The following is a 26,410-nucleotide window of genomic DNA, read 5'->3' on the forward strand; positions in this document are numbered from 1 at the left end:
AAAGTTATTTAAGCATTGTCAGTGCATGGATGAAAAATTATGCAAATCTACTTATGTCCAGTTTCTCTTACAGTACATAGAAACTATTGTGTATCTTGGTGAGATATAAAATTCTACATCACTAAGAATATTATGTAACTGTTTAAATATTTTATATAATTATATATGCTTAGGATCTGCTTGAGTATTAATACCCTAGTGAAATATTCATATTTTTAATTTCTTTACAATAAGTATACCCAACTGCACATTTGGCATTCACAGAACAGAAGCCAACATGTTTATATATGAGACAATTATTAAAACTCAAATAATGATGCAATGAATTACTGTTAGTAAAATAGGAAAAACATTTGAGACAATTAGAATTTAATCTATAATTCTCTGTTGTGGGAGTGTATTAGGTGTTAATGATAAACAGTGAGGAAACAAGCATTTGAACCATAACAGTATAGCAACGTTGCCTAGTATGAGAACGTAAATCTCTGATAGTCATCAAATAAGAGTTCACATCTCTCAGAACCACCTCCAGTGACCTGCAATCAATGTTCAGGAGAAGCACTGGGCATCAAGTAGGAAGACCACAGAAACCCATTTCTGAATGTCTGCATCAGAAGATCAGTTGCAAAAGCAGTATGAGAGCATAGGCTTTCTCACACTGCATGTCTCCCAAGAAGCATTAGTCATCTTAACTCACTGAGATTGAGGAAGCATTCTCATTCTTATGAAACAGAAAAAGACTTGCCATCACTTACAAGGGATAAAAAGGTCTCCATTGCTGAGGAGGGGAGGAAACAATCTTTGACTCAACTGCAGAGGACTCTCAGTGATGGGGCAGGAGTATCCCCAAGAAAAACTTACATGAAACACCCAGTGGCATGATGCTTACAAACTGAGACTGCAGCAGGATGCCACAGAAAGTCCCCTCATCCCCACCTTGCAGGAGGAAAGGAATACTGGAGTAAGGTTTGAAACAAGGCAGTGGTCAACAGTGTGAACATGTGTTCATTCTTCCATTGGTTATTTGTCGTTAATTTTCATATAATTAAGGATCAGAAACAGCTACTGTGATCCAGGATGTCAAAACACAAACTGTAAATTCACTGGGAGGATATCTCTGTTAGGAAAAAAGTGGTAGAGGAGTGATTTGGTTACACAGAGCAATATTGATTGATAAGCAAATAAATAGACATAAACAAAACAAAACAGAAAACAGATTTCTCAGTGCCAAAGAATGTGTTATGGATTTGGACGAAAAGAAGAAATTGTGGGCATAGCTATCATTTGAATTTAAGTCGGATCATTTGAATTCAAGTAATGCCATTGTTGTGACTCACTATGTCTCAGAGCAGTAATGAATCCTTTTAGACAGTGACATTTGCATACACCTGTACAGACCAGTATCAATTGCTGCAAGGACCACCTGAGCTCCCGAGTGGTCAGTTACCTGCGTGTCAGCAGTGTTCTGAAACAACAACAAAAACATTATCACAGACCTCAGGGAGAGTCAGATTTCCATTATTTTGAGAGCATGTTGTAGAGCTTTGATTTCAACCTCATGACCTGCAATATTCTGTTAGCTGGAACATCAGGAAAAAGGAGAAGCAACTGGAACCAATTCAGGCAGAATGTCCATAATCTTTTATGAGTATTTCTGTCAAAAGAATTCTCCCGCTAAATATATTTTGAAAGCACTCATTTAATTCTACCCTCAGAGAGTTCTAGAAATGTGAAATATCTTGCCAATATTCCAGAGAAGAATTGAAAGGCTAAGGATAAATTCTGCTTGGAGTTAGTCAGAGTTACTTTTTTATACTATTTTTCCTGAAATATGATAATTACAATGATCATGTTTATTGGTGATTTTTATTTTTAAGTGCTTGTAAGTCAAGTGATCAAATGAGCAATAATTATGGTGGGATTCTCTGAGAAACAAAGCACCAGGAAAATGGTCATAACTGGTATTCCTTTAACATACTTTAACTTACTATTAACTACTGAAACTGGAGTCACATGACTTTGACTTCAGGAAGTCTGGAATCAGGTCAAGTTAGGACTTAAAACTCCCTTGAAAATTTTTTTGTGCAATGCTTTCAAATTCTATGTGAAGTGAAGAAGTTTCAACTTCACAGGCAGGTCGCTCGAGAGACACACCGAGACAGGTTTAGATTACAGTGCATTTACACAGTACCTTCCTCTCTACACACACAGACTAACATCTCTTATATGCACGGATTTTTTAAAAATAAAATGCAGCAAAATAAACGTATGGTTTATTTCCATTTCTTATCCATTTTGAAGTATCCTTTGATAACAGAGTAATGAACTACTTCTGTAAAAAAAAAAAAAAGCAAGCCACCAACAAAGATGTATGTTGGTGCAGTGGGAAAGATGCTACTTGGGAAGCTTAGAGCCCATATGACAGCAACTAGATTCAAATCCTGGCCGGCTCCACATCCAGTTCTGACCTAGTATTAACCTCAGAAGGCAGAACGTAAAAGGACAAGTTGCTCAGTCTCCGTCACTAATATTGGAAACAGACTTAAGTTTTAGCCTGCTAGCTTTGGCTTGGCAAAGCCTTACCCAGTGCAGGCATTTGAAGAATAAATCAGAAGATTAAAGTTTTTCTCTTTCTTCATCTGTCATATATATATGTATATATATATATATTTTTTTTCCCTGAAAAACAGTAGCTACATGTAAAAACAGTAAATTTGTAGGTGGTATGCATAGGAAAGAATATGTCCTAGTGTTTCCCATGTAATGGATTATTTACGATCCAAATGCCAAGAAAGATAAACTGCACAATGTCACACACTTTTAAGTCTATGATGATACAAACAAAATACGTCTTTAAATCTATTAATTCCATTTATTCTTGAGAGTCCTACTATCACGCTGAGTGGGAGGAAGCACATTTGAAGTTGATAGTTTCATTATTTAAGGTTTTTTTCTACTAAGTTTTTTGATCCAACTTGTTTTCTGTTGAAGGTAAGCAATCATTTTATCTATAATTTACAATTTTTATCTTTACATTTGCTTTTCTGGTGTTATAACAAGGCCAAAATAGGAGTGAGGTTAGTGAGATATGTACATTGCAAAGCACAAGGGAACACTTCTTAAGCAAGTAAGCACACCTGTTTCTGTAAGGTACATATTACATGCACAGCTAAAAATCTGGGTTTTACAACTGTTTTCAGTCACATTGTTAATATGAACCATCCAATCTGTTATTGTGTTAGAAATGGCATACCACTGATACTTCATCCACATCTACATCACATCTAGCATTCTTGTTTTACATGCATTTATTTTCATTATATTTTATATTTTATTTATATGATATTTTAATGTATTGATAGAGCACTTGAAGTTGCCAAAAGTTACTTTCAGTAAAATGTGTACAAGTATATGGCTGAATTCCTACCGGAGACACATTGTTCTTGCGTGGTCAGCTGCTGCTGGGTTGGGCTGAGACTTCTTTAAGTTGACATCCACAGGCTCAGCCTACAAATACAGAAATTACATTTTCTTCTGCAAAGAAAAGGAAAGTATAAGAAGGAACCCGAAATATAAAAAGAAACCCATCATGGTGAGTGTTGTTTGGATCCTTGTCATATGTCTGGTATATATATATATATGTATATATATTTTGTTTGTTTGTTTGTTTTTCAAAATGCTATTAAGCACACTTCAGCTCTGATTTGACTGTCTATTGACTAGAGATCCTGATTCTATGCAGACACTATGGATACAGGCACACATTTAAGGACCTCACAGGAATTGTTCCTATGACTTTGTTTGTTTGTTTGTTATTCCGTCCTAACTACATGACATTATCATCTTAATATCCCATCAAGAGAGACCATCCTTGCTGTTAGCTGTCATAACCTACCTCAATGTGTATGCAACTTTATGTAAATATGTATCCTACTGTATGAGTAGCATTAGGAAATTTTTGCAACATTTGATTGACTTTCTTGGTCCACAATCCCCAAATTGCAATATTTATTTTTTTTTCCAATATTCCTCTCCTGATGGTAGTTACCCCAAAGCAGTCTTTAGCCTCCTACCAAACCATGTTTCACAATTTCCTTTCACAGCTGCTATTCAGAACAATTTGGATATTACCATCACACTTTAATGAAATACACATGCTAAAAGCATCACAAATAGTACTGGGAATATCTTAGAATGAAATTACCTGGAAGACCTGAAAAAGGTAAATTTGAGAATTGAACAGAAGGGAAAAGCATGACAAATTGTGTCATGAGTCACTTCTAAAAATATCTTGAATCTGATCCTATGCCTCATTCCTCTTTAAACAGCAAAACTTAAGAGGAAGTTCAAAAACATTGCCCCCTCTTTGTCTTCCTGGAGACTCTCCTGGGATGAATATTTTGCTTTTTCTTTTGGCATTGTTCAGACACATGCTCTTTTTACCATTCCTCTCCCCTGGAAATGTTCTTTTGGTTGGCATTTCAGCATTTCAAAAACTCTTAAGTGATCTAAAGTTTACTCTAAGGATACATTTATTTCTCCAGACTCCTTTGTGAAATGAGATCAGCACCGCCATGTAACTGGATTTGCTTTATCACTCAATCAATACTTCTTTTACGGAGAATTGGTGAAAGGAATCTTAGAGAAGGCAGTGGCTGTAAGGAAAATGAGTTTGGATAGAAATTCAGGCACAAGGGCATAGAGGAGAACTCTTTCCACTGTAATATAGAGAAATAAAGATTTATAGGATAAGAATCATTGCCTCTGCAAAAATTACCTGTTCCCAAATTCTACCATGTTTTTTCCTCTCTGTATACCTTTCATTGTGCATTCTGCAAGTATAGTGATCTCTTTCTTTTCTGTTTGTTCATCTATTTCATATTACACTTTTATGGACGAGACCACCAACTTCTATTTCCCTGCCTGCCTTTGGCTCCTTTCCTTAGGTAGTCACCATCCAAAAGTTAACAGAAGCTGCAATATATATTCATTTAAAAAAATTGTAAAATGAATTTACATGAGCATTCCAAATACACCTATGTTTTCATATATTTTTGTAATGTCTTTAAAGCATTTTTAGTAGCATTCTGAATTAAATTATTAATTATATTTTATAAATAAAAAACCATAAACACTGAAAATATGAAAAACTTCCTAAAGTCAAAACACTTAAATGGAAGACAGGTAAGATTAATTAAAACTTTAATGACAAAGTTTTCTGAAGTTATTAATTTCTTTAAAGATTTTAGTGAAGCCATTAAGCCTTTAATTATAATGCAGATGTAAAATGCTACCTCCAAATTATTTTAAAAGTAAATAAAGAAAACAAAGATTATTTGCCCAAAGTACATTTTGATACAAAATAATTAAGTGAAAGTAAAAAGAAAATAGGAAAAGTAATGTCTGATAGCTACAGTGGAAAAAAAATTACTTGCTTTTCAATGTGTTTTTCAAAAAATAGTTTTAAATACAAAAAAAAAGTAGGTATTACCTCTAAAAAACACAATCATACTCTAAATTTTCATGCAATTTTAATTATTTATAGCAGCTTGAACTTTGAAACTTTGAACTTGAAATACAGTAGATGTATACAAATGTATAATTTTACATTAAACATTTAGAAATATCAAGCCAGCGAATATGAGCACAACACAAAGAGGCAAGGAGACAGAGAGGTTTTCCATCCATTTGTTTACTCCCAAAATGGTCACAATGGTCAGAGTGAAAGGACATGAGGCTAAGATCCAAAATCTTCTTCCGTGTCTGCCGTATTAACACAGCGGCCCACGGGCTTGATCGTCTGCGACTGCTTTCCGAGGCTGTACACAGAGAGCTACATTAGAAGTGGAGCAGTGGGGCATAAACTTGTGCCCAAAAGGGATGCCCACACGACTGGCAGCAGATTAGTGTACTATGCCACAACGTCGGCCTCAAGATCTAAACGTTTGTCAATTTTCATTGAAAGGTGATTGTATATTCTTTTTTCAAAAAAGTTTTTTTTGTTTTTAAGATCTATTTATTCTTATTGGAAAAGCAAATATACAGAGAGGAGGAGAGACAGAGAGGAAGATCTTCCATCCAGTGGTTAACTCCCCAAGTGGCCACAATGATTGGAACTGAGCCAAGCCCCGAGCTTCCTCTGGGTCTCCCACGTGGGTGCAGGGTCCCAAGGCCTTGGTCCATACCTGACTGCTTTTTCCAGGCCACAAGCAGGGAGCTAGATGGGAAGTGGGACTGCAGGGATTAGAACCAGTGTCCATATGGGCTCCCCGCCTGTTCAAGGCAAGGACTTTAGCTGCTAGGCTATTGTGCTGGGCCCCAGTGATCTTACATTCCTATGTATCAGTTTTATTCAAAGAATTCATTTATCATTCAAAGTAACTTTTTGATGACAAAAGAAAATATGATTATGCAACAATTCCATCACTGCAACATTTTCAATAATTTCACCTGAAATAATTTAAGCTTAGCAAACCCTGCCATCTGGGAGGTTCCATATGTACAAGGGTATGCATGGTGTGTGTGTTTGTACTTGTTCGTAGTCTGTGTATTTGTAACTACTTTCTGTATTCAGTTTCCATTCCTCCCAGAGAGACTAAATAGAATCTATATGTAAACAGTAATTTTAATTTTATTCTTCATATATTTGTGAACATGACATTTAATGATACAATCTTTACTATCTCAAGAAATGCTGAAAAATAAACATTTTAATTAGTTTTGCAGTCGATGTTATCAGTATAGCACAATAAAGGTTATCTGCAGTAATATTTAATATTTACTGTTCTAACACGTTTGGCTGAATGTTCCTTGATCTGAGGAAAAATATCATGTTTTATATTTGGCTAGGTACAAAGCTGATATTTTATTGTATGATTTTGCCTTACTATGTTTATCTTATCATTTCTGCTTCTAATACTTATTAATATGTTCCTCTTAGTTCTACTTCAAAAAATAAATTTAATTTCAAGCTAGTAATTCATTTTTGCTAGTTTTTTTTTTTCACTTTTCTTTTTACTTCTGAGCTTTGTGGGCGATGGCTGCATCTTCAAGTCAAGAAGCATGCATTGTTATTCACTTCTTTGTGACAATCAGTCTGTACAGCACGTGAATAATAATCGATGCTACCTCTAAATTATTCCACTACAAATAAGTATATAGAATATTAAAATGCAAACCTATTGAAAGTAATCATTTCATGCTATGTGTGTGAACTGCCATTCTACATATTGATAAGTACTCAAATCTTAAATAGAAAGAATATAATAAAGAAATAGCATTAAAATATAAAATGCGTAAGCAACTCTAAGAGCAGTATTCCCTAAACTTGTGAAAGCAAACGTACAGATTTATGCATTCACAGCAGCGTTGTCTCAAATATCACCAAACTGGTAACCGGGTATTCATTAATAGATTAACCGGAAAAAGAAATCACTGTGTATGCCAGCACTGGAAATCTACAAAGCCACAGTAATGACTGAATGTGAAGAGTAGGTATTTGTCCTAGCAGTTATGACACTTGCGTCCCATTTCAGAGCACCTGACTCTGATTAGAGGCTTTGGTTTCTGATTCCGGGTTCTTGCCAGTGCAGCTGAAGCAGGGGCATAACAAAAATGACTGGTTTTCTATCACCCACAGTCAACACAGACTGAGCGCCCAGCAGCCAGTGTCAGCCCCAGTTCAGCTATAGCTGTTTTGGATGCACTGGTGAATGAAGCAGCATATGTAATCCTCTATCTCTCTATGCCTACCCCTACTTCAAATACGTGACGTGTGTATACATGTAATATATGAAATATAGAATACATATACATATATTATATATGTACTTGATTATTAATACATGCAAGCTGGGGTGTGAATGCAGATTCTTTGACAACAGTCAGGCAACAGAAACATTATATATCATACAATGTATTTAAAATGTAAAAAGATAAAAATAATCTATAACGATGGAAAATAATTCAACATTTCTTGAGGAAATGTGAAGCGAATCATGCTGAGAAAAGAATGAATTGCAAAACCAGAGATTCTACAACTGTGGTACATGAATAGGTACTGCATGGTTAATGTTTCAATATGGCAGCCATAGTATAGCCTTATTGTTTAAAATGCTGGTAGAACTGGAAAATCCTAATTTCTAAGAATTGTTAGAACCCTTTTTTATGCTTTTCTGCATTTTGCCCCGAAATACAGAAGTATGTGAGTTTATGTGTTGAAATTTATGTGTGTATCTGCCCTTGGGCCATGCAAACATGCATATACACAAACATTTAATTCACTGCTAATTACATGTTCATAGATGTTATTTCCTTGAACTATTTTTCTTCATTTTCCCCAACACGCATTGAATGTGTTCATGTACAACCTTAAAAGTGTATGATGCTGGTGATTCCTTCTGCCAGTAACCACAGGAATGGCTCCTGAAGTCACTTGCGAGGACTTGGCTGCTTTCTGACAAGCAGGGCCGGGCTCAGAAAGGGCTTACTGTTGCAGCCTTTGTGCTTCTCCTTTGTCAAGGCAGGAGTCCTCTTGAAAGCCAGGCCCACTGAGGACACCTGTTTCCATGGTGAAGTTACCCTGTCGCTCTCCAGTCTCCCGCACCCTTAAAAGAATTGAGGGGGTAAAAAAGAGTGTGTAAAGAAATGCAAACCCTTCCTTCATTTTGCCAGAAATCACCTTTATTATTTTTAGCATTACGGAAAGTTAAATTTAATGCAAATCCAAAAGACACATGAATATCACATGTGTGATGTAGCCCACAGAATGTTGCTTTGAGTTAGGTAAGCTGGAGTCCAGCTCCAGGTCCCTAATTACTTACCTGTGTAGAATGTCTGTTGCTTTGCTCTGTCCCTCTTTGTCAGAACACAGTACTCATACTTCAAATGCTGTTAAGTGATCTCTGGTGACATTTCTCCAGAAAATTTAGTAACATTTTTCATTTGACAACAAAAAGGGAGTTTACTTGTCCAAAACATGCTGTTGATGTGTGTGTTTGAGTGTGTGTCTGTTCCTTTGTGTGTCCCTTACCAAGGCAATCAGAGATCATTGCATCAGTCTTCATTTGCATTATTTAATTACTGCAGTAGCTTCTCTAGTAATACATCTTTCTAGGATGCTCAAAGTTTTTTTTTTTGTGACATGCCTTGCAAAGTTAAAGGCAAGATAGAGCAATTGGTATTTCCTGCCATGACATAGGATGGACCTCTGTGAGGTCTGCAGACAGTGTATTTACTTACCACTTGGAAGATACCTCTGAAAGTAATGGTCCATTTATCAGGCTACATGAAAGGCTACTTATTTTGAGTGCTGCTCTGAGTAAAAAAGGGCTCTGCTGCGAGTTCACATGACAGCCCAAGCAGCCGCCTGGGCTGTATAAATTAGCTGATTCCATAGAAATATAGGTTTCTGTAGTAAGGAGTGAGTGCGTGATGGGAATGACAAGGCTTAACAGGAGAGTCCCATTGACTCTTAAGAGTTCCCAGACAAAGACTTGACATCTCTAAGAGATATTTAAACATTTTTTAAAAGAATGCTGCTGGGCCCTTCTAGAAATTTGACATCAATTTACTACAGAGCCAGACCGACCTGCTAAAATTGAATCCAGGTGTACCTGTAAGGCATCCGCTGTAGAACAGAAATAAAGATTTGAAATTCAAGAGAGTACAGTCCACATTTAGAAGCCTGTCTCTCATACTGGAGTATCTGGGTTTGATTCCTGGTTCTAGCTTCCGATTCTAGGTTCCCGATAACATAGATCCTGGGAGAAAGCAATGGTGATGAAATTACTGAGTCACTTCTACCCATACTAAAGACAAGAATTCAGTTCTTACGTCCTAGCTTCTTAACTTCCCTGACCAGTTCACTGCAGCTTTCGGCTGTGGTTGGGAGACTTAACTGATGGAGGATGGAAAGGATGCATAGCGCAAGGATGGTTTAGCCCAGTCCATATGGGTGTTATGGACTGCTTCTCTTATGACCTCCCAAGCAGCTTCAACTCTGAAAGACAATAAGTGAGCTCATCTCAGAAGGTATAATTTGGGCAGTAAAAGCAATCATCTCACATTTGGTAGAAACACAATTCACCTATAATAAAGATAAACATGATCTTACAGCGAATCTGAGGAAGAGGCAAGTGGATGCATCTATACAACATAAAATACAGTATACAGGTAAGTTGCATCACAAATTAATGTCCTCGGTGGTCGTACTGATAGTCCTTGGTGAGGCTTTGGCTGGACTTTATGATTGGTCAAAACCTCCAATGAAAGAATGTCAACTGAATTTGAACTATGGAAATGCAACAAGGTGGAGTAATCCACCGTGAGGGTGGGGGAAGGGTTTGGGGAGGGGTGGGGGGAATTCCAGTGCATAAAAACAAATGTGTCACATTATGCAATGAAATTAATAATAATAAAAAAATTGCACAAAAAACAAACAAACAAACAAACAAAAACCAAATTAATGTCCACCAGCGAGTATATCATTACAGAAGAGGCACTGCATTATCCATTTCCTGAGACACTTTAGCTACTAAATGCCAGGCAGTGTCCTTCAACAGCTCAGTCCTTGTCATGAAGCATGAGAATAATAGCAATGCCGACAAAGATAGAGGCTACACATGGCTACGGTAGCACTAGCGTCTCTCTACATTGTGGTCTAGCCCACACTGGTCCTAAGAATCTGGTCAGCCTGTAACACAGGATGATACTCAGCCCACAGAAATGTGAAACTACCACAATGAGCCATTTAATGGCAATTTGATTATAATGAGCTTGTTAGTATTTGGAAAGGGCAATGGTTCATCTTGCTGGGATTGCCACTTAGTTCAAAATGGCTTCCGTCGATTCTGGCTCAGTCATTGCCACTATTTGAATACTTGCAATGTTTCTGAAAGTACACGACAGGAGCTCCAATATTATGCTCTTAAACCAAAGGCCTTTTATAGAAAATGTGTTACAGGGATGTCTTAAGACCACAGTTCAGTAAACAATCTTCATTTCTGAAACTACTTCTCTGACAAAGCAAGGACAAACATTATTGAAAATATGCCTAAAGTCAGCTTGAAGATGATACTGAGAAACTGGGGTCATCTCATTCAGAATGTGAAATAGATTGTTGGCTGTGACATACAGTGTTTCCTCCAGTACATGGAAATTGTGTGTCTGGGGATGAAGAGTGCAAGAAGCTGAGGTCTCACTCACTGTCATTCCTAAGGACCAGCTGAGCAATATGTACGCTTGTAATCTCGTCATTGTGCTAAGGCTAGATTAGTTTCCTTTCAGAAAGCAATGCAGTGAGAATACCACTAGTCTTAAAACTGAGATATTTTCCCGGAAATAGCAGATTCTTCAGGCTGGCATATCATGCTGACGAAGACAACTATTAGAGTCATGATGGTTTCTATCTGTGTATTTCCTGATATTCTATTGTTTTAGCTCTACCTGGACCAGCAAAGCAACACAACATGTTGAGGAAGTGACAAATCAGACTCTAAACTCCCAGGCATCAGAATCTCACTCAAGCAATCACTTAGCTCAATAAACACATTGGTTAAAGGGAGTCACCATTGGCTTGCAGAAGAGACAGAAAATGAGTATTGATTACTGTGGTTCACTGAGTTAATCCTCATATTGTAAAAGTTCCTGGAAATTGTCACTAATCAATATCTTACCTAAACCATATGTACATGTAACAAACTACATGTGAAAAGATTCAGAGCAAGTGGCATCGTGTGTGGATGATGATGAAGACAAATGGAAATCCATATATCCCCAACTACCGGAGCAGTGCATCTCAGCTTCCAAAGGGACACAGTTGCTACCTGCTGTCCATATAGGACTACCACATTGCCTGCGTGGGAACAGCCGAACACCAGTGACTCACAAGGATAAAGACTGGTCCTGACCTGAGCCTGAGACCAATCCACAGGGCGATTCATTACACATAGTTTGTTAAGGCGTCAGATTGAAGCTGAATCTGTTTGTGCTGCTTCCCTGAATAGTTCTGTCCTCTGCTCTATTGTGCCATATCTCCATTTCTCCTGAAAAGAACAGAGAAACTTTGACAAGCCATATATATCTACCCTCCTGTCTTCGTAACTGATTTCAGGAGCTTCGACCTAGGAGATTGTAAGACTATGAAGTCTTCAGTAAAAGCATAAATATTTAAGTGTTCTCAGTGGTGATACATTCCAGATACATGATTCTGACAATGTAATATATAGATATAGATATAGATATAGATATAGATATAATCACCTTAAAATCACTCTATAATTGCTGATACCCACTTTTAATCAGATTTGTAGCTTAATGACACAATAACAATATCTCTTATATTCTACAGGTCTTCAAATAGCTTATGGAATCCATGCATAGTTTTCAAATTATTTACACCAGAATAAACCTCATTAAATTCCATCTTTCCATAAATGTTTGAAGCCCTCCTTTATTATGTTAGAAGACAGTGCAATCTGAAATGTTAGGAAGAGGGATCATTTCTCTATTTCAGTTGTTCTCTACCTGTAGATTTCGCTGTAGATTTCCTGAAGAAAATGTGTTCCAACAGTCTTCTTATTAGCATGCCATATACCACCACATAGCACAACAGAATTCCTTAAGACAAGGACTAGAAGCTTAAGATAATAAACTTCAAGATAATTTTGCTTGGCAGATTAGAGTTCATACAAACAGTTTAATGGTTTAATCAAATGTATATGAAACCCAATTTATATTGATTAAGACATTGCAAATTTTGTGTTGGGTTTGGTATTTCATTCACTGATTTATGTCTTAATTTCAGAGTTGAACCCATTTATAGTTTTACAGAAGGCTAAATAAATATCCCCCATGTGAAAGATTTATATTTCTTTGTTTCTTTTCCTTACCCAATTTTTTTTAAATTATAGACCTTCATTGGTTCTAGCATACAGATTGTTTATTTCCTACATGATCTCTGCTACTAAGTTTGTTGTGTTTATTTGTATTTTTCTGGGTTTGATACAGTTATCAACACCTCTCTATTTTGTGTCATATGAGAATCTTATTAATATTCCATTTACTTCCTCTTCTAAATTCTTAATTAAAATGCTAAGCAGGATATTAAATCGGATGAAGGCAGAGTGACCTCTGTGACAGACCGTAAGACAAGTTTCTCAGTATAATGTATTGCTATTTATCACATTTGGTGATGTGTTACTTCAGATATTTTTCTGTGGCTCAAAAATCAACTTCATACACTATTAAAATAGTTTCACTTGAAAAAATTACTTATGGATCTCAAGGTCATTATTAGAAACCGCAAAACATATTTTTCCCTTTATGACAATACTTAATTAAAATATGGGAAGAATAGTTGTATTGAGGTAAATACCCCATGTGCCATCTGTAATTAAAATTGAATTCACACAACTGTGACTGTAGTGTATTTTGACAGTGGAGATGTTTTGAGGAAATGAATAACTTGGGTTTTTCTTATTCTGTACCTGGAACTTTCATTTTCTAAGCTTACTTTTCCTTTATACAGAGGTTTCTATTTGGTAATTATAAATACATAATGTTTTCAAAATATCTGAATATATTTGAAACTGTGAAAATCTCTCAATACAATATAAATCGTTCTATGGTAAAATAGTGATAATATGAACATAGTTTTGCAAATTCATGTAAGAAGTGACTAGAGTCACACAATCTATTCAATAACTATGTTTTAAAGAATTCTCATAATTTTTGTTTTGTTTAGAGAATATTTAATGAGCAATATATTACTTTCTAGTTCTTAATATTTTTTAACTAAATCTATACTTTAAGAGAATCTATGAAAATTTGCATGCCTATACTAATATGTATTTTATCATTTCTAAAATATATTGATTAAGAGACAAAACATATGCAAAATCAGTGTAAATGTACAGAGATAAGAATTTTGTAAATGTCAGAAATTGGTCTTTAAAACATGATTAAATACTAACAGCTGGAACCATTCGTGGTTCAATTATCGCTTAGAGTTGTTACCAAGGTCTTTTTGCTTTTCACTTGCTAAACTTCATAGTTGATGAAGCATTGAGATTTTTTACTGTAAAGTAAATTTAAAAGTTTATCTCCAAACTTAAGAAAATAGGAAAGGAAGGAAAGAAGCCTGGAAGGGAGAGAGTAGGATGGAGGAGCAATGGAGCAGTGGCATTATGTTCTTAGAATTGTACCGAGAGTCTACACTGAATCTGGTAAAAACTAACACTTTAAAATAAAATATTAAAGTAGTCTAATGTTTTAATATTTGTCAAATATAGCCTTAATCAAAAGGATAAAATTAAATCAAATTTTCAGTGAAAGATAAAACCTACTCAATGTGACCAGTATACTAGATCACAAATACTGGAAACTGAGCACATATCAGTCCAAAGAGCATCTCTAACGTCACCGAGTGCATTCATCCACTGAGCACTGGAGAAATAGACCATTCAACATGCGTTCATTGAATGTCTATGACACTTGACATGTAAGGAACACAGTGATGCTCCTTGCCTTCATGATGGCTAAAATGTCAAAGTTTTCTGAAATGATGATTGTTGTGAGAAGTTCAGGGAGTAAACTAGTGTTAAAAACAGAAGCAGCTGTGCCCGGCGCGATAGCGTAGCAGTTAAATTCCTCACCTTGAATGCACTGGGATCCCATATGGGCTCCTGTTCTAATCCTGGCGGCCCCGCTTCCCATCCAGCTCCCTGCTTGTTGGCTGGGAAAGCAGTCGAGGACGGCCGAAAGCTTTGGGACCCTACACCCATGTGGGAGACCTGGAAGAAGTTCCTGGCTCCTGGCTTTTGATTGGCACAGTTCCAGCTGTTGCGGTCACTTTGGGAGTGAACCATCAGACGAAAGATCCTCCTCTCTGTCTCTCCTCCTCTCTGCATATCTCCCTTTCCAACAAGAATAAATAAATCTTGAAAAAAAACATAAGCAGCATAATTGTGTAGGAAGTGATTGAGGGGCTCAAGACAGTTACTTATTCTAGGGGATTAGGGAGACAGATTCTTCACCATAATTTTCAGCAAACTTTTGTATTTTAATGAGTTGTATTAGAAACTTACATTCTTAAGGAGCTTTTTATACAATGAAATGTAGGTATTTTAAATTACTGCACCCTGATAGTTGAAATGTACAACAGTATATCGTCCCATGCCTATTATTATAAGTAAGACAATATTATGTGTATCGTTAATGCTTCTTTCTCTAAATTTGACTACTATTAATGGCATTTTCTTTTTTTAAAAAAAATTGTTGAGGCCCAGCGCGATAGCATAGTGGTTAAGGTCCTCGCTTTGCACGCACCGGGATCTCATATGGGCGCCGGTTCTAATCCTGGCGGCCCTGCTTCCCATGCAGCTCCCTGCTTTGGTCTGGGAAAGCAGTCGAGGATGGCCCAAAGCTTTGGTACCCTGCACCCGCATGGGAGACCTGGAAGAGGCTCCCTGGCTTTGGATCAGCGTAGCACTGGCCGTTGCGCTCACTTGGGGAGTGAATCATGGAACGAAACATCTTTCTCTCTGTTTCACCTCCTCTCTGTATATCTGACTTTGCAATAAAAATAAATTAATCTTTTAAAAATGCATATCTTTCCATTGGTTCCCTCCCCAAATGTCTGCTAACACCAGGAACTGACCAAGCTGGATCTTGGACGGAGAAACCCCGAGTACATCCCCTGTGTGAATGGTAGGAGCCCAAGCCCTGTTTTAATGGAAGCGTGGGCCAGGCCATCTGATGTGGGCCCTCCATAGCACAATGCTTGTCTCCAGATTTTCTTTTTTTTTTTTTTAATGGAAGTATGATTCTATACTGTTTCATTTCCCTGTTACCTAGTTTGCCATTTTAATCTGTTCATATGGAAAGTTAACTAGGACTCTTCTGAAGTAGCGAAGTAATTTCTTCTGCTCATTTTTCTGGACTCTTACCCAAAAAAAAGTTACGTAAAGAATCTGGCACATAGTAAAGTACCGTGAAACTGCATATGACTACAAAAAATTCAAAACCAGCTTCATTCACTGGTTCAAATTTCTCATAAGTACTTTTGGACAGAGTCTTATTTGCTCTCTCATTACACATAAATAAATGTCTGAGTAATAGTGCGTATGAACGGAGTAGGTAATACAAAATTGTAAGTGAGCTGTTTTTTCCCACAGAAATTCTGGTTGTAAAAAAATAGCAATGTATCTTATGAGCGTTCTAATAGAAAACCTAATTTAAAACAAACAACAAAAGCATTTTAAGCTTTTTAGATAGAGAACCTGTTCAGTGGTCACTTGCCTGCATATTCACATTCCATGTGTCTTCTCACGGTCTACAGAACGACTCACATGACAGGTGCGACCCCACCATTTGGACAGGAACGTCCCTGCCCTGATCTGAAACCTCGAGTCATCTTGATTTCCCCCTGGCCAGTTCTTTCAGTTCCTTGTTCATCACAAAACCATACCTTTATTCTCATTGTGGTCTGGGCTTCAAGTTTTGCCCTTCCTCACAAACCAAATTTTATCAATTTCTTGTTCACCTCAAATACCATCTGACTGAGTTTTTTTTTTTTTTAGTGAATTCATATTAGATAGTTTATTTCTTCTGGAAGAATCTTTTCCTTAGGAATTCCAAATTCCACTTTTAAATGCTTCTGTGCCACTCTTGTTACTCCAGTGGCATCGTTTTCTTCTAGGCTGTGTGGATACTTAATAGATAGCTACAACACGTGTTGGTAAAGCAACCTGGAAAGGCAATTTTAGCATCTGATCACTGCTGTAGTAGAAGCTTATTTTCAGTATTAAACAGGAAGACACCTATAGCTCGGTGCAATAATCCTTTCTCAACTTTTTCATTCAGAGGACAGCTCTTCTTGGTCTCAGTACCAATTGTGTTGTCGTTTAAACCAATAAGAATACACATCTCAGCTAGAATTGGTCTTACTGCTTATCAAGATGATTAGTATGTATTTCAGGCATTGTTAACAGTATATCTGATCTGGCCTAGAGTACTCCAGCTGAGGGCCTGGACAGCCTAGGACATGTACCCAAGTGGGGTGCCGTTTGAGGGGTGCACCCCATACATTTTGAATTTCAGAAGTTAATTGTCTTAATTTAGGGAAGTAACTGTTGGAAATTTATTTGTAAAACTAACTGTCCTGAAGCTAGGTGTCATGATGCACAAGCAGAACTTTTATAATGATGTTGGGTTTATTTCAAAATAATCCATAGACTTCTTATGCCTAAATTATTTTTTAATTTATCTTTTTCTATAGAATTAAATAAGTTCTAGAGCAATGATTTACACTTCTGGATATCAACGCATAGCTTTCAAAAAGTCCAACCATCTATATTTCAAGCATTTCGAGTCCAAAATACCATAACAGCATAAAATTCTTTAAACCAGGTGATTAATTATATAAGCAGATATTTTGGGCAGGGCTTCAGAAAATTTCAGCTACTCCTCTCAATTGATGAGTCATTTATAGAGTTATAGATCTATGCTGTGAAAAATTACTGTATTTGGGATAGTCACATATTTGTTTGCTTTATGTCTATTTTGAAGAGTAGAAAGGTATTATACATATTAAAGCATTGTGAAAGAAACTACAGAGCCTGTCCATTCTCTTTTAAACCTACTACTTATTTCCTCTCTTTCCCATGTGAAACTAGCGCCATACTCTCCACCTAGCAACAAAATGTCAATTTAACCTTCAGGCTTCATAAATTTCATTCGCATTAGACTATATCTCATAAGTACGGAATGCCATTGACTCTGCAGACATGCCCTAGATCTTCAGTTATCATCACCATGATGTTAGAAAAAATAGCGCTGCAGAGTTTATATTCCATACATCATGAGCATAAATAAATTTTATTTCTTAGATGAGGTCACTTAAATAATAAACATGTTCAGTGAACACTGGTTTTGAGTCTATGAAAGACTGAAAAAAAGTGATTGGAATGGAATCAGTGTATGGAAAGATCAAAATGAAAGTTCACTCTAAATGATGACTTTTTTTGTTCAAGTAAATGTCAGATATCAGTTTTAGAACATTGTTCTGATTTTTAACAAGTGAGCCATGGATATAGTGTGTTACATAGTGAATGCTAAAATCATAAAACTTTGGAAATTAATAAAATTCTTCATTGCAGAACAGAGGGACCTTGCTTTTTGGCCCATAGGATGTAGAGGTCATTTTCAGAGTCTGAGTTTGGAACTGTAGCCCTTTAAGTGGCATTTCACTCCATCATATCAAAAAGCAGTTTTAATGGGCTAGTATTGCTTAGCTGAGCTTTAGTTGAATGCAAATAGTTCTACCAAAAAAGAAATATTATTAAAAAACTATATTCTTTATATGTTGCAGCCACTCAATGAGTGCTACTGATCGGAACCCAAGCACCGATCTGATAGTCCTTAATCATGGGATGCAACTGCAACATTTGGACAATAAAAGATTACTGAGCTGCGCATTATTTGCAGCACACAAGCCAGGTATCCTGAAGCAAATGTGTATTGCAGGCAATCAATGTTAGAAAGCCAGTCGTACCAACAACAGGTACATAGGAAGCTGCCCTCATTTGTTTGATTTCATTCCTGTTGCTTCCAATGAGGTTTGTTGATATGATTTGCAATCTTCATAAAAATGATTGTAATTTGAAAGCATGTTGATCTAATACATAGCTTATTTTAATTTGAGTGGATAGGATTATTTTAAGTAAATAAGAGCCAACCGAAGCAAAGTTGAATATTGAAATGCACTTAAAGAATTATCCCAATAAGCATAAAAAATTTTTAAGTCATATTTCTAAATAAATGATTTTCACTAGGACAGAAATCTTTGGTATATATACACACGCACACACATATGTATGAATTTTTATATATTTAAACTAAATATATGTAAATTAAATTTGCAATGTGCTGCTTTATGTTTCAACTTAAAATGATAGACAACTTGATATAATCTAACATTAAGTATAGCTAAGAGACCTGGTCCTACATAGGCCCAATTGTATACAACAGTTCTTGCATAATACTGTCAAGTAGCATACTTCCTAAACATTACTATTAGAATTTCAAATGTGTTGAGCAGTAAGTTAATGTGCTCACTGCAAAAATCTGGGTGAAGAGTTACTTTAAAAATGGTTAATTCACGAAACAACGGTTCAGTATGCTGAATTGTTTCCACCCATAGAGTCTGTCTTCTTTCACCTGAAAGAATGGGGACAAATCAGGTGCTGCATGAACAAGATTAGCGGGGCTAAGCAGATAATCACCAGTGTACTTCATACCAACAAATACTGCAAACAACTGGCTCACTGAGAGAAACTTTGTGAATCGATAACCTGAATCTACCCCTCCTACAAACCCGAGGAAAGGAAAAGAGGGAATTGTTCAAATTGTGGAGATTAGAGATATTTCCCACTGATGAGATGGCCTAGCATTGATTTTTTTAAGCTAGTTGGTTACAGAAAGTAGGGCAAGATTTAAAGTTATTTTTAATAATATCCTGTCTGTCATGAATTTAAAATAAACAGCACTAAAATATATTTGAGTGATTTGAACAGTGGTGACATGCCGCCTACTTCTGACTTTAAATCATGACTAGTATTTTTAATCTTTGATTGTAAAACATAAGAGAAATACTTTGTATTTACGTAGCATATTCAATTTAACAAACAGTCCATAAATTGATGTACTAACTATAAATTATATTCTGCATTTACCTATTTATTCTGTTTTAGAGTCTTAAGACCAAAAAATGTAATTTTTCTCAATACTGAAATGAATTCAGTCATGTCTGTTGGGCTTTTTGGAAGCTAGTCAATTGTATAAATTAACACTCAGTAAAAGCTTAGAACTGCTTCTGAACATTTTATAGAAAAACATCAGTAGTGTCTAGCTTATATCTATCTAATTGAGAGGAGAATAGAAGGGGGAGAGAGAAGAGGACGAAAAGGAAAATAATCAAAAATAATTAGTTATTCAATGGTGAAAATAAATTTAATCTTAAATAGGTAAATTTATAAACCCAGAGATCCAAACAACTCTTGAGAAAAGCTTAGGTTCACTTTCTTGTGAAATTAAGCTAATTGTGGCAATTAAAAAATGTGTGTTTAAAGAGATTTTAGATGTTTTCTGAAAATATATATCATCACCATTATACACTATAACATTTATCTTTATTCAAATGATTTCCTTTGCATGTTAAATGAATAGTAAATTTCAGTGAATTGCTTTTGTTTTCTCTTTTCACTATGCAGTTTTGTAGGCATAAGGCTTCCCCTAATTCCTCCTTTTTCAATTTCCCCTTTGTTTCTGCATCCATTTCCCCCATATTTTACAATAATACAGTCCTTCAGGTACACTCCCCATTCCAGCATTCTGCCTCTTACGTGTCTCATGGTGTCCTAAGTATAGGCCATTTTGGAGAGCACAGTATCTTGTTGTCCAGGAATATTCAACAGTTTCATCAGATGCAGAGACGCACTCTGCCGTTCTTTGTTCCCAGTCTCATCCCCATTACACCATTCATTTATGAGAATATAAGTATATACTTCTTTACCAGTACATCTTTTTCTTCTGTATTTTGAATGAATATTAGCTTATAACAGAGCGAACGCACAATATTTGTCCATTTGGAATTGACTTATTTATCTGAAAATTGGCTTCTAATCGGGACCTCTTTCTTGCAAATGGTAGAATTTCATTCTTTTTTAATAGTTGGACAATATTTCTTTTATATTTATAAACACATATACTAATTAAGAAGAGACAGATATAATGAAAACATAGAGTTTTGAATCATACAACGTTTGGAATAAATATGTATAATACAAAAACATCTGCAACTTTGGGGGGGAATTTTGATGATCTCTTGTTCACTGGAGTCACTAGAAGAAACCAGAAAAGAGCCATTCAGCAATGGCCTCATAATGTGGGAAAATCAGAGTCAGATGTTTAATGCATTGAAATAGAAGGGGAAGATCGCAAGATGTTCCATATCTGTCATTCGCATTAACAACTTAAAGAGTTATGCAGTCATTGTCAGGCTAAGTAAATACAGATCAAAATTAACTCTTTGAGTAAAATATTTCTGCCACAGCAAAATCAAACACAAAAATATCAAAAAAGTCATCAACAAAAACTAAAACAGTGTTTGCAAATAGAGAATTCTACAATGAGTTGGAATGTTGAAGGAAATACAGAGAAATGAATTGTTCTATAGTACATGTTACCTATACACACTATTGCATTGGAAGCGAGTAGCGGCATATTGACAGTGAGTAGTAGTTTGTTGACCAAACTAAGGCCAATCTGCAAATTATCCTTCAGACTGGAGCATCTCATAACATTCCTGAAAACTCGTGGGCTGTAGTTTCAAGCCCAGATTTAGTAGATAATGACTAATTCCACATTCAAAATAATCAAAATAATCAGTAATTTTAGAATAAGTTTGAGTTATAAATTTACCACAGTCATTGATAATTAAGAATACACCAAAATCAGCAGTTCTCATTGAACGTTTTACCTATACTTATTAAAAAGTAGGTTATATACCGAATGTCAAGTATTATCGCGCCGGGCCCAAGAATGCTGTTTTAAAATAATCTTTAAGTATTCAAAAAGTGAATACTTGTGTTTAAAAGAATTGAAATTTCATTGAAAATATTCATTTTGGAGTTAACATTAAGCATTGAGTATTATGTTCCTTGAGGAGAATGACTTTTGTCTTATTATCTGCAAAATGTTTGCAAAACATTCGAGTCTGAGGAGCCATCATGTCATCCTTTCAGTAAAAATGGTCTTCCTTAAAAAGACAAAAAAAAAAAAATTACCAGCAGAGATAGTTTCTTTTTCAGCTCACAACCCAAACATCCTCACACGTCCCAGGATAACTAGTGCAAGTCTTTGAGGTAGACTTCCAAATTCTAACACAGAAAATTGGAAAGATGTGCACTCAAGATTGTGACAAAATTTAACCTCTGCTAAGAAATGTCAGTGGCATTTTTTTCTTAAGACATAACAATATTTGACCTTTAAAATTAATGCCATTTGTATATTTGTATATTCTTAAAATTACTTCTTTATTGGTTAGTTTTAAAGACAATGGAATAAAGACAGATGGATAAGAATCTCTCAGCTGGCATTTCTCTCCCAAGTGTCTGCCAGAGCCCAGGCAACGCTAGGCAGAAGTGCTGGAACTGGAATCAGCGCCCTTTTGGGATTCGGTGTCACAGGCAAAGACTTAATTCTAGCCATGTTAAGTGGATAGCTACATAGATTTAACTGGAAACTTGATTCAGAAATAGTTACAATATCATGTAGGCTCATATCCAGACATATTGTATCATTATACCTAGTGTTGGAAATAGTGGAATAACTTGTAGAAAAGAATTATTTTTAGAGTACTTTCATATGTGAAATATGAATTTCAGTTTAGTTTCAAACATGTTATAACACATACATAACTTCTGTATTTTATTCATGATGTAAATAAAAATTTCTGGCTTCTGTAATTTTGTGTCACAGAGCATTAATCAAGCTTGTATAGTATTATATACAAAATAATTTGGTAATTATTTTAAGTCATAATTGTATTACAAATCTATTTGTTTCAAGTTTTTTTTCTAAACAAATCCATTATTTCAATCTTGAATGTCATCTTAAAATTATAATGATGATATATATGTTAGCAATTGTGTGATACAGTAAAGCCATGACATCATAATTCCCAATGTGCAGAATATGAAGCTTTAATCTAGCTAAGGTTTTGCTTCCGATATTACAATAGAATTCCTTATTCAATTGCAAGTGTTGGATGAGTTTAGCTGTGGCCATTTAAATTTCTACTTTTACCATACATTCATCCAACTCAGACATGTATTACAAAGATGAGAAATCCTTGCAACTGCTTCACTTTTTCTAATTCTCTGTCAATGAAACACATAAGTAAATGCAATCTGTTGATGTACTACTTCTGCAAATCTTACTCTTTGGGCTTCTACCTTTAATTTAATTAAGGGTGTATAAATCTCATGGTTCCTAATCCATGGTTTGGAGTCTGTTTCTCGGATCTTGCTAACTTTCAAATTAGGTTGATTTGCAGGACTTTAGACACTATGTAGCACTCTGCCTCCTTCTTCATTAGTTTCCAAGGAAGAAATGAGAGTGATTGAAAATCAGTTTTCATTGTAAAGACAGTCGTGTAAATTTCGGTGAGTCCAATTTATATCCTGTGGATTAGAAAAGAGAATCTGAGGTAAACTGTGACATCCCCTCTTATTTCATTTGAATTATATATTTTGAAATTGTTATGCCATAAAGTGAAGCTTGAACTGTTAAGTGTTTTTCTTGAATCAGCTCTGTAGTAAATTGTTTACCAAAATGGGTGCAATTATCCCACTCCTTGTAATCATGCTCCTTGCAATTTGATTTTGCAAAATTTTCCATCAGAAAAGCAGCTTCCTCCAGGTTTCAAATCTAAGCTGGCTTCATGACTTATTTTAGTTAACATAATATAAAGTGGCACGGTTCCAGTTCCAGGCCATAATCTTCCAATAGCTGAGTGCTTCAACTCTCCCTTGGAAAAATACTGGAAGAGAATCATTTCTAGTCTGACTCATACCACATCAACCGAGTAAACTCAAGGCACGAAAGAAAGCACTCAAACTAGAAGGAAACTAAGTCAATTAAAGAATATACACCATATAATTGTGATGAGCATCTGGCTCCAAGTTTTTGATATTTATTGACAAAAATGTACATCTTCAGCCTCTTGTTTTGGATCTGGGAAATCTGACAAGTTTATTTATGCAATCTCTCCTGTGTTGCAATGCGGATTTCATATTAACTTAACACTGGCTCATACATGGGAACCTAATGTAGACCTGAATCTTCAACAAACATGACAATCCAAAATAGGTCTTTTCTTCAAGAACTCTCAAATTGTTGTTAGACTGAGTTGGAAGCTTTCCCTGACCTACTTTTCAGGCTTAATACCTTTTGTCTTTTCATGTCTTCCTGCTGCGTGTATTTCATCTTCATTCCTAATATCTGAAATAAATTGAGTGCCGGCAAGGGCACCGTCCTATTTCTGGAGAGCACCTAAACAACTAGGGATAGTTTAGCAACACGTATTACTTTAAACCACTGCCATGTACTGGCATGTTATGGATTTACTTTTAGGAAGCACCCTGTCCAGAGGGTTGCCTGATATATATGCTGTTAATCTGCAGTGTTGTAATACATTTCAATATGAAGTGTATAGGAACATGAAGTGTCTTTTTCAATGGCTTATAAACTCTATAAACACACGTATTACATATTGGTTGATTTGCAAGACAGAGTGACAGAGAGATGAAGTGGGGTGGGGTGCTGATTTGTGGAGAATTCTTCCATCTGCAAGTTTGTTTTGCAAAAAGGCACCAACAGCCAGATCCCAGGAATTCCATTCAAGTCCCCCACATCTGGAGTAGTGGCACAGTGGCAGACATTTGGATTAGGATTAAGGCAGCAGACATTTGAACCAGGATCCCATTTGGGGATGCTAGCCCTGCAATCTCCCGTCAAGCGATGTGCCTCAAACTCACCCCTTACAAGACTGTTTTTTTTTTAATTTTTAACATTTTGAGTATTGATCATGATACGATTTATAGGCATAGAGATTCCTTTCTTCAGCGCCTCTCCTTGTCTCCCCATCCCCTCCACCCACGTCATTTTCTTCCATATTATCACAAAAAAATGTAGCACATTCTGCTCTCTCAGTATCATGGCATTGACCTTAAGAGACTCTTTTTAATCTCTCAGTTTAATGTCAACATTAAAGAAAAATTCCAAATGAAAATGTGTAGAACTCTATTGTCCATTGCTGCAACAGGTTTTTATTACCATAAAGCAGCTTAACAAGAAAGCACATACCTTGATCATCTCAATGTTTCTGGAATAGGGTTTAAACAAATAAACAAATAACATGAATTTCTGAAAAGAAAATAAAATCCCCAAAGGGTTCCATCCAGGTAAAGCTGCGTTGTAGGTTTGCCTGATGTTCCCCTGGGGAAGATCCGCTTTCTTATTCACTCAGGTTGTTGGCAAAACTCCGATAATAACTCCAAGAGTCAGGTTTTGGTTCTTCCGGTGTGCCTTGTTCCTCCAAGGACTGGGTAAAAATGGATCCAAATCTGTTTCCTGAATATGTTTCATTGAGAAAAAGGTGTGACTTTTTCATTAACTTCTCCAGCAGACATTTCCTCAGTTAAAAACACTAGTGAAATGAAAGTACATGTCTTAGGTGATTGAAAATATAGAAACTTACAAGCCATTGGTCTGAATGACATCATCCAGGTCTTAGCACATAGATGGAGTTCATTTGGCTATTGCACAGCATGGAGCAAACATCTCATGTTGCCAGCACTTGGCAGAAGCTCTTCCCTACCACAAAGCAAAGACAAGCTCAAGTAGACAACAAAAGGAAGCAGGAGTTTTCTTCCAACACAAGATGATCATAGGCACCTGTGGGCCCAGCTCCCTAGGGGCTTTGTTGCTGGCTGGATCTTGCTTAAAATGCTATCCTTGTTTCCTGTTCTTTGTTACTTTTAGCCTCATGGAAACTAATTATTTGCAGTCCTAATATCGCTTAAAATCTTCTTCAGGAGTCACAAACTGCAAACTCCTCATCTAGTCTCTATTAGGGCTATTTGAAAGGCTAACCGCATTATTGTAATCTATTTTTGAAAAGAATGTATAGTTTATTCATTCGACTTTTTGATTTTACAATTTTGCATAGCCAATTAGATGAACTTGCTTATAACAAATGTTTCTTCCATATTTTTTTTTAATTTTTCTTTTGAAAGGCAGTTTTCAGGAAGGACAGATGGAGGAAAAGGCCGTTCATCCCTTGCTCTCATCCCAAACGGCCACACGCGCAGAAATGAGCTGAGTTGAGAGTAAGTTGAGAGTTAAGAGTAAGGAAATTCTTCCGTGTCTGTGTGTAGGAGTGTGAAAGGTGCAGTGTCCCAAGGCTTTGGGTCATCTTCCATTCCAAGATGTGAAGCGGCCCCAGTATGGAATTATGGCACCACAGGGTGGGAGATGAGCCTGTGTCACCACCACACTCCTCCATTTCTGTATCCTTCAATTGATCATTAAAGATCCAGAGGCCTTGTGAGTAGAACAGCTTTAACAAATCTTTGAAAACAGTACCTATATTAGTACTTAAGGAAGCATTCCACTGCAGAAATGACCAAATGAACGAATGTATTGAAGGATATCTGAGAAGGCTGTGATTAAACCAGAAACACTGGACCCAGTGTGATGGCTCAAAGCTAAATCCTTACCTTGCAGTTTGTGTCTTGGATGCTCCCCCTCCCATCCAGCTCCCTGCTCCTGGCCTGAGAGGGCAGTG

At 36.2% G+C, this 26,410-nt stretch overlaps 1 pseudogene; it reads right to left on the minus strand.

Moving 5' to 3' along the window:
• Positions 1-16,454: 16,454 nt before the first annotated feature.
• Positions 16,455-17,004, minus strand: LOC101535996 (isopentenyl-diphosphate Delta-isomerase 1-like; annotated as a pseudogene).
• Between the last annotated feature and the right edge of the window lie 9,406 nt (positions 17,005-26,410).

This window comes from Ochotona princeps, chromosome 23, assembly GCF_030435755.1.
Source record: "Ochotona princeps isolate mOchPri1 chromosome 23, mOchPri1.hap1, whole genome shotgun sequence".
NCBI lineage: Eukaryota > Metazoa > Chordata > Mammalia > Lagomorpha > Ochotonidae > Ochotona > Ochotona princeps.